We start from the raw sequence: 9,648 nt of genomic DNA on the forward strand, positions 1-9,648 counted from the left end.
GGAGCAGAGAGCTGCAGGGGAGAGTGCTGAGGCAAGGCTTTATTTGAAAGATCCATCTGAATGGCCTTTACCACACAAAATGTGGGACATATTAAGGCAGTACATGGTTGAAAATGGCCCACCGAAAGTTTCTGATGGCCCATATCCAAGAGCAGAGAAGAGTAAGAGGTGTTTTTCCAAAAAATACTGTTTTAGTTTACTGCCTAATGGAGAGAAAGTTGAACGAGATTGGTTACTGTACGGAGGGGGGGCGCCGATTTTGTGTTTTCGCATCCACCTCAAAAATATGTACCGTAGTTGCGCTCCTGTCTGCACTCTATAGTGATTGAGGCCCTCAATTTGAGGGCTTAGGACATACGTTAGGACACAGCCTTAATAAGAAAGAAAATTACATACAAACTAATACTAATTATTTAACAAGATGCAACAACGAAACAAATACAATAAAGAGGAAAAAAATAAAATTAGAAGATGTTATGTAAAGAAGGCTAGCATAAAAACAGTATCATTACTTCCCATGGTGTATTGTTTCATCAAGTGACTATCATAGGGCCACAAGTGAACCATGATGGAGATTTAATGCCAAACCCTGTCAATCATGGGCCCTAGAATCCTTTGCCTTTATCACCCCCCAGTCAGGACACCGGCCCTCCTGGACTGGAGTTTCCCATTCCTGTCCTATACTGCACCATTGTTTCCCTGCTGAGCCACACATTCAGGATGTAATTGTGCTTTAAAGCCGTACAAAAAAGGTGATTTACTGAACAAATATATTGAAATTTTAGCATTTATATTTCTGTGTTGAAGCACAAAACCCATGTATGAGATCCCCCTAGATGCATATCGGCATGCTTTAGCTTTCCTATAATAAAACACACCCTGTCTGAACAGATAAACACAAACTGCAATTGTGAAATTCTTGTAATTCCCCTTTTTAACCAGAAATGTTTGAAAGCAAGGGGATGCAAAGGTCAACTAGGATATAACGGGTCGTTTGTCAAAAGCTAACAGAACGCTTTGTTCCCTAGGGTTGTAGAAGCAGTTGCTTACCCTGCATTCACACACATACATCCCAGTAAGTGAGCTACTAGAAAAGAAGTAGAGAGAAAAAATTGAGGTTATTACAGTGAACAAAGGAGTCTTTTCATTACGTTTCCTGATTGGCCCAATATATATCAAAACCACCTGGTGTGATATGTTACTGTTAATTTGCTCCATTTTTAATGTATTTTGATGTTTTACAGGTAACTGAAAATACTGAAGGGGTGCTCACTCTGAGTCAGAGCCACCAGTCCCTCTGACCACCATCTGCAGGCAGTGCATTTGAAGGATCTTGCCCAAGCACACAAGACACCAAAAGCAAGAGTTGGTTGAAACAACAACCCTCCGATTGCAGGGAAAACTCCTGCATATGACGCCACTGTATTGTGTAGAATCATGTTACAAATTCTACACCACCTGTAAAGAACTTAGGCATAAGAAGAATAATTATTATTTCTTATTTAAAAACAAAACAGGAGTGTCTTGATTCTCTTCACTCTTTCACCATAGAATAAAGGTTTAAAGTTGAATCTATTACCACATATGAATAATGTTGCATTTGGATCATATTAATCCTAATCCCTGCTTTCATGCTTCACAATGAATCAATTGTAGCTAATGACAGCAAATTCTCCTCTAGTTCTTGCTTCCTTTATTGCAGGTAACAACTCTGCTCTTCTTTTTCTTACTCCTTCAGAAACGTGCTCACTCACCTCTTTTTCAGTTTTACAATAGATCTTAGTTAATGTCACTTAGATCAGCTTGCTGAGTGTTCATTTCTTTTAATTAACTGTGAGTTACCAAGATGTAGCCTCCAAGCAAGCAACTTCAAGCAAGCAGTGTTAGCAGCAGCCTTTAGCAGTTGCAGGCTTAGCAGTAGCAACCTTCAGCAGTAGCAGTGTCAGTACCAGCACCTTTCTCATTCCTCATCCAAAATAGTCAGTTATCCTGAGATTTCTTTCGATATTCATGCTGCTATACGTTTAGGCTGCTGGAGGACATACAGACCACTTTTCCTAATTCTGCTTTTCATTCTATCTCAGTTCTGGAGTATTTGTTATGTTTCACTGATAACTTTATGTCCACTTATCTTTTTCCCATCATACTAGCTCCATCTAGCTCTGTTCCTGATTGGCTTGGAGTCCATCCTGGACTGAAATATCAGCTGTGCTGCTGCCATAATTTTTTCATGATTTTATTGGCACTGTGTAGCACTTTGAGATTTTTGTTAATAAAAAGTGCGGTACAAATTGGATTTATTATTATTATTATCATAATCCCTGTGTATAGATGTTGGAGCTTGGCCTGTTTTTAAGTGTAGTCCTGTTTCTCTTACTCTTACTCTTACAGTGATACCTGTAGAGCTTGTTAACAGTTACTTTTTGTACATCTGCTTCTTTTTGTTTTTCTGTTTCTATCTCCAGTCAGCCTCAGCAGATGGCCACTCACACTGAGCCTGGTTCTGCTGAAGGTTTCTTCCTGTTAAAAGGGGGTTTTCCTCTCCACTGTCGCTACAAGCATGCTCCGTGTGAGGGATTGCTGAAGAATCAAGTGCTATATGCAAGCGAAATTCATCTCTGCAAGCTCATCCATTAGGGGAAGTTCTTGCAAGTTTGTGACTGGATGCAATCAACTGGTTTTTCTTGACAAAACTTTTAACCAATCTGTCTGCATTGACCTTGTAAAAGGCCTTAAGATGACATGTGTTGTGATTTGGCAGCATATACTGTAAATACACCAAATTGAACTGAATAGAACATAATGGCTTGAATTGCATGGATCCAGACCCAGGATGAAGTCTGGGTGGAGTCGCAACCTGTTGGACAGACAACCTAACCAGAGAGAAAGACAAATAGATATTTACAGAGATTCTGAAACAATAAAATAAGAAAGTCTGAAGAATTCTGGTTTTGGGCATTATAAGGAATCACAAGAACGAAAATAATCGGACAAAAGGGAATAAATGGTTAGCTGGTAAAAATATTCTAGTTTTGGAGTGTCCCAGCTAAAGAACGGACTTAAATTTGATTTATAGTTAGTAGTTGTCGATTAGGGATGGCAGGAAGCCCTTCCAACATGAAAGACATGGAGTTTTTTTTTTTCTTTTTCTTTTTTTTTACCATAAATGAAAGTTTATGGACACAAGTGAAATCATGCAAAAAAACTGGTGGGTTTATTGGTAAAGTTAAGACAGTTTTGTTAGGAAGATTTCCCACTGAAAAGAATGTGTATTGTAGGAAACCAAAACTGGTGATGAGGTGGAACGTCCATGCTCTGTGTGTGTATGAATAGGTATGTGTTGCAAGGGTGGGTGCAGTTGCAGGTGTGTGTATGGAAGTGTTTTTATGTACTGTAAAGGTACCAACTCAACTATGGCCTAGATGACAGGGAGTCAAGTCACGTCTGAGATTCAGCCTGATCATATCTCCGTATGGTAACCATTCAGCCCCATATCTGCAGTAAAAATAAACAATGGTCATGACTGCGTACCCACCCCACCCCCAGAGCAGTTTGTCTGTGGAGTATTTGTTTCCCTGGCTACAAGAATGAGAAAGTTATTATCTAAGGTCAGTTTTGTTTGCTTTAGACTGTGCGTGGCTGAACCAGTTCTGCAGTTATATCTGAAGGCAGGGCCAGAAGTCTCACTTAAGGAGAAGTTTGGTTTGTTTAGCCTGACCCGTGTCTGGAAGTTGTTTGTAATTAGCTCTTTTGGTTAGTTAAGCTTTTTTGAATTTCCTACCTTCTTAAGCTCTATGTTATAGGAGACCTTATTTATTTTCAATTTTCCATTTTATAGAAGTACAGTACATTTAAAAACTGAATAAAAAGTAAAAACAGTCTTTTGTTAATCTAGTGCCATCTTTTTCCTCTGTTTTCTGGTAAAAACTGAAAAGACAAACATTAAAAACCTTTCTGATAAAAAAAAAAACACCCATATTACCTCCCTTCTCCTTTGCTGAGTTGCGTAATGACAATGCAAGACAAAAGCACCCAATGCGGTATATTCTAGGAATATACCGCATCTATATTTCATGTCAGTAGGTGGTTTTTTATGAATGAAAAAATAGGAAGTGGGTTTGGTATGAAGTCAGGTGAAATTCTACATGTAGCAGTAGCTTCAGCTGAGTATTTAACAGTCTAAAACAAAAGTTACAAAAATGTAAATAATTAGATAAATCACTAATCTATCATTTACCCAAACAGTTTTTTGATTGCACTAAAGCTGAGTTGCTCCTGATAATGGTGTCAGTTTGACAGAAACTGTCATCAGACTACTATATACACAGCTGGTAAAAATAAATTGAGTCACAGTTTGTTTTAGCTTGATTTGGTGGGGGAAAGGGAGTAAACAAAAGCAAGAATCTACTGTTAGAATATTTCAGTTCATTAGTCATTGTATTTTACCTGTAGAGCGACAGATAATGGCTATGATTGTGTTCTTATTGTATGCATGAGGTGTAATAACCCCCTGATTAATGAGATTAAAAAAGAGAAATCATAGAGAGAGGTGTTTGATGAAAGTAATCAGTTTTTCATTACATGTTTTATCATGAATGAAGATTGAGGAAGTAGATGTTTTCACATTCGGTGATGCATCAACAGGAAGTCTTTGAGATTTTGAAAAGTACCTACAGTAACCTATCATTTGACCTAATGGATAGGAAAGATGAGCTATCTTATGCAGGGATCTCCCTGAATATATACCGGGGGAAGACAGAGATTAGACTTTGGAGCTGCTTGCGGTCCCTCATATAGCAGATGCTATCCAAAAGCAGACCCATGCTTTCACTATGATCGGGGAGAAAAGTTTAAAGTTGGGCTGAAGCAATTAATTTAGTCGATTAATCCTTTAGTTGTCAGAGAAACCAAATTAGAGCAGCAATTATAATAAGATTGTAAAAAATGTATAAACGTTTTGCATTTAAGACAAAAAAAAACTAATTTTGTCTGTCGATATGCTCTATTCAGAACTCCTCTTGTTGAAAAGTTTGAGTTTCACCTTGCTTAATTTAGTAAAAAGTCTTCTTTAAAGAATCTTTGGCTATCCGCTTATTAACCGATTAATCGAAAGATTAAACGGCTTGCAAACTAATCACTAGTTGCAGCTCTGGTTTAAGAAAGCTGCATGTTAATCTCCTGGATTTGAGGAGCATCAATAAAGAAACCACTGAGCCCTCAGATCCTTGTTAGAGAACATTGGTAAACAAATGGTATCTTAAAGATGGTAGAGGTTCCTTCAGCCATCTCTCAGTGTTAGTATATATTTATCATTTACTATCACGTCAGTACAGTTTGTTATGACTTTAGCTCTTTTGTAACGTTTGGTTTGAAACTGTTGCTTGTTTATACAAATGCTCACATTTGTGAAACAGCTCTTAATTTTGTTTGGATTATCACCTCTCAATATTTGCAGAGATCTACAGATTGTAGAGACCAGGGAGTGGATGAATCATTCAGGCTAGTGGGGGGAGGGAACCTGATTCTGCAGAAACTACAACTACGCTAAATTCTAATGATTAGAAACCCCTTTGTCTGGTTCTCCTTCATCAATGTTTCTGGATATATGGTGCATAATAATACATCCTTTTTATTGTACAATAGTCGCAGGTTTTTCTATGGAAAAAAACAGAGATGATTTTTTTTCCCTAGATTTGGAGCTGGTGGTGTTCAGTATGTTTTATTTCTGTTATACTATTATCAGCTTTCTCATATATAAGTTCTTAACATAAAGGGTATGCAGCATTGATGTTGTGCCACTGTTTAACATTCTCCTGTAAATAGAGCATCCATGGTGTTGTGGTTTTATTGGGCAAAAATAACAGTTCAATAAAAATATAATTTTTTATAAATCCAATAAAATGTTTTGTGAAACAAAAAAGGTGTGCAGTGAGTTTCAAATACTCTTCAATCTGTTTCAACCCATGAAGTTACTAATATACTTTCTGTTAAGATCCAAAACTACAACGAACATAAATACAATGATCGATGGGACATCAAGAAGCAGGAGTTTAAGGAAACAAAATAATTTCATTTATCACTGTGTTTATCAGAAGTTATATATATAATTAATTTATTATATATGCATAAGACATTTTAACAGAGGTGGGGACTCAAATCAGTTTACTTGCACTTGAGTCATTAAATTTGGGACTAAATACTGTTAAAAAAAATGCTGACTTGTGAGCTGACTTGGACTTTTACATAAATGATTCATTTTTTCATTACTCTTGAATCTGTATTGGAACTTATTCAAAATCTAAAGGATCAAATGCCTATTCTGTGAAAAATACTGCACACCATCAAATTATTTAAAGTTATCCCACATAAGAACCACAGGGTGCCTCTGTGCATTTGTGAGCAGCAGAAGCAGCAGAGCCAATCGAATTAACCAGATATTTAAAGAAAGACAAATAGACGTGTTTACTTCAAGTAAATAAACTTTAAAGTAAAACAAAATGCAACATGCGAAACATACAAGATATGACAAACGGTAACAGAATAATTACCCTGACTTTGTTATATAAGCAAATGTTGCACTGGTTTAATCACATGTTAAGATAAATACAGAACAAAGAGAATACATTGACATTTATTTACAATTTACATATAAGAAAATAAAAGACATATAAAAAAAAAGCCTACTAACTATTTGCTGTTTTTTTAAGTCAGCAGACTTTAAAGCTTTATAATACTAATTTTTTAACAACTAATCTTTCGATTAGTTGACTAATCTTAACTAATTTCCAAAAAAATCCCCCCAGTTGGGGGTTTGCAGAGTAGCCGCTGGATGGTGACGGCAGGTTAAAAAAAGTAACATTCGCACTGCGTGTGCGTGTGCTCATAAGATAAACCCTCTGTCTCGGTCTGGTGCCGTCTCAAAAGCACAAATATTACTATAAATGCGCATGCATAGATTTGGTCAATGTTCATTCTGCGTATGAAAAATAAATAAATATCAAGGGAGTTAAACTCCAAAGGTTAAAAAAGAAAAAGCCGGAAGAATTGATTGTTATGTAGAAGGGAGGGTCAGCAAGCTCTGTTCATTATTGCTGCACTAAAACACTTTTTAGGAACTATGGCGAAAAAGTTTATAAATACCCAAATTATCTATCCATCCATCCATCCAGTAGAGTTTTTGGCCAATAACACAACAACTGAGATGAACAGACCTGGAGTTCAAACTGGGAGTCCTCCAGCTGAAGAACAAACTCCTGCATCCTATGCCACTGTCACCTCCGAAATGTCAAAACAGAAGACGGAAACAGAGGGGCTTTGGGATGATGGCAAAGGCCCTGAGGTAGGTTGTTCCACCCCTCTTCAAACTCAAGTACTTTTCAAGGAGTTTCAAGGTAAGTTTTCAAGCTTTTCCAGTTTTAAATTGCGTAATGTGATTGTGAATACTTCTTGTGAAAGCTTGATGTAATCTGCTGGGTCTCCTTAGGGAGGGAAACTTATTGACCAATATTTCTGGAGGATTTAATGTCTTTGACTTCTTAAAGTGCCTTGAGATGACCTTTAGTTAGTTGTGCTATGTAAATAAAAGCAAACTGAATTGATGTTAAGATATTTCCATCCTGCATAATTTTGCTCCAATGACATATATCAAAACACTTTTTTAAAAATGCAAAACCATCAATAAAACTTTCAGTTTTAATATTACTACTATTTTAATATTATTTTTGACAAGTGAACATAATATTAAACCTACCATTTAAATCAAATGAAATAACTGTTTTTTCTAACTCTATACATAGGGCTGGACAATATAGGATTTTCAAGTATCAAGATATTGTTTTTCATTTATACATCACGATATAAAACCAATCACAACATTTGACAACTTTAAATGTTCCTCAGCTTATTAGTGCGAAATGAAATCAAATGAAATTGTTTGATTTAATTTTTTTTTTTTGTTAAACATAAGAGATACTGAAGGAACATACATCCAAAGAACAAAGCCTATGAACTCGTTAAATAAACTTGCAACAAAAAAGGAATAGTTTGTTTCAATAGTTTGTTTTTTATAAGACATAAAACAGAATAATAAAAAAACACTTTTTCATATTCAGTGCAAATTAAGGCAGCTTTTAAAGACAACAAAATAATATGCTACTTTCTTTAATTATGAGATAATAAACAATGTAAATGTAAATCTTAACACCTCCAAATGTAACAGGGGAACTAACTAAATGGACAAACAGTATAACAATTCCATCAGCATCAAATAAAAAGAGTCTCAGTCTCTCATATAGTTTTGTTTAAGTTGTTAAAAACAAAAAGAGTTACAAATCCAACAGAATAAAAAAATATATCTTGTTTAAAGCCTTGGTGCATATTCAAGTGCCTTTCAAAGACAACAAACAAAAGAATATGACACACTTTGTAGCTTGTTCTCAAACATCTATCGGTAATCTGAATAAAGCTTTGGAATTTCTGTCTGAGAGAAAGATTTACGCCTAGGGTGTTGGTAACAAGGGTCGAGTACCTTAATGAACCACTTGTATCCTTCATTTTCGACCGTGTTAACTAGTAGCATGTCTTTATTGAGACAGTTAGTCCCATGTTAGGCAAATATAGCAGCTCAAGTGGTGCAATCAGTCAGCGAACGGTACTTATTATGCAGTACACCGGAGCAATGCAGAGGATGAGTCACCCGTCTTGCAAATAGGAAGCCTGGGTTCGTATCCCGGCTGGGGGGAATGAGCTGCCGGTGTGCGTCCTTAAGCAATACCCTTCACACTCATACCTGATGTGGGGAGTGATGGCCTAGTGGTTAGGGCATTGCATTTGGAATCCTGAGGTTCTGAGTTCAAGCCCCACTCCCACAGATTAATACTCTGGGTCCCTCAGCAAAGACCCTTAACCCCAAACTGCTCCCAGGGGATGAGTTAAATGCAGAGAGTTCATTTCGTTGCTCTGTACTTGTGTAATGACAATAAAGAAAAAAAAGACAGAATGCTATCGTACTTGTGACACTGTACGTATGACAATAAAGAAAAAAAAGACAGAATGCTACGGCAGAGATTATGTTGCTATATCTCTTCGCTTTTTTGTCGTACGGTATAAAACCGGAGAAAGCCGACTCTATGGACTGTTGCTTTAATTTCACTATTTTATATCTCTACAGTAGCTTCAATAAGATGCACCTTCTTTAAACCAAGCAAATAGGTAAATCATGATTGGTAAATCACAGAAGCTTAATTTTGGTGTTAAAAAACACAAAAACCAGCTTAGCTCATTACTATGACGGATGAGTAGGATGAAGAGTGAGTTTGATCAACAGGGACTGGAGTGACATGCTGGTTTTATCTGCAGTATCTGCAAGAAAACAATAACAATGATATTAGAGACATACTCATATCAGAGCATATACACTTTGTAATACTAAGAATACAAGTATCCATTTGGATACGTATAGGGCTTTGGGAAAGTATCCATTTTACACATTTTGTTACATTTCAGTCACAAACTTGAATCCTATTATGGTGTGATGTGGAAGTATAATTTAAGGCGTCGTTAGTTAAAGAAAAGCAGAGATGTATGGTGGCCCTGAAGTGCAAACTGCAACTACAAATCTAAAAGCGCAACTACATTAAGAAAAACAAA

General features: G+C 36.4%; 1 long non-coding RNA gene across 1 annotated transcript in view; it reads right to left on the reverse strand.

The window, feature by feature from the left end:
• Window positions 1-6,555: 6,555 nt before the first annotated feature.
• The window catches only part of LOC107094033, a 7,915-nt gene continuing 4,822 nt past the window's right edge, over window positions 6,556-9,648 (reverse strand). The window contains exon 3 of the long non-coding RNA XR_001481646.1: window positions 6,556-9,360. This is a non-coding gene — a long non-coding RNA (uncharacterized LOC107094033). The remainder of the gene's footprint in view (window positions 9,361-9,648) is intronic.

The sequence above is a fragment of the Cyprinodon variegatus genome, unplaced genomic scaffold (assembly GCF_000732505.1).
Source record: "Cyprinodon variegatus isolate N-32 unplaced genomic scaffold, C_variegatus-1.0 Scaffold458, whole genome shotgun sequence".
NCBI classification, from domain to species: domain Eukaryota; kingdom Metazoa; phylum Chordata; class Actinopteri; order Cyprinodontiformes; family Cyprinodontidae; genus Cyprinodon; species Cyprinodon variegatus.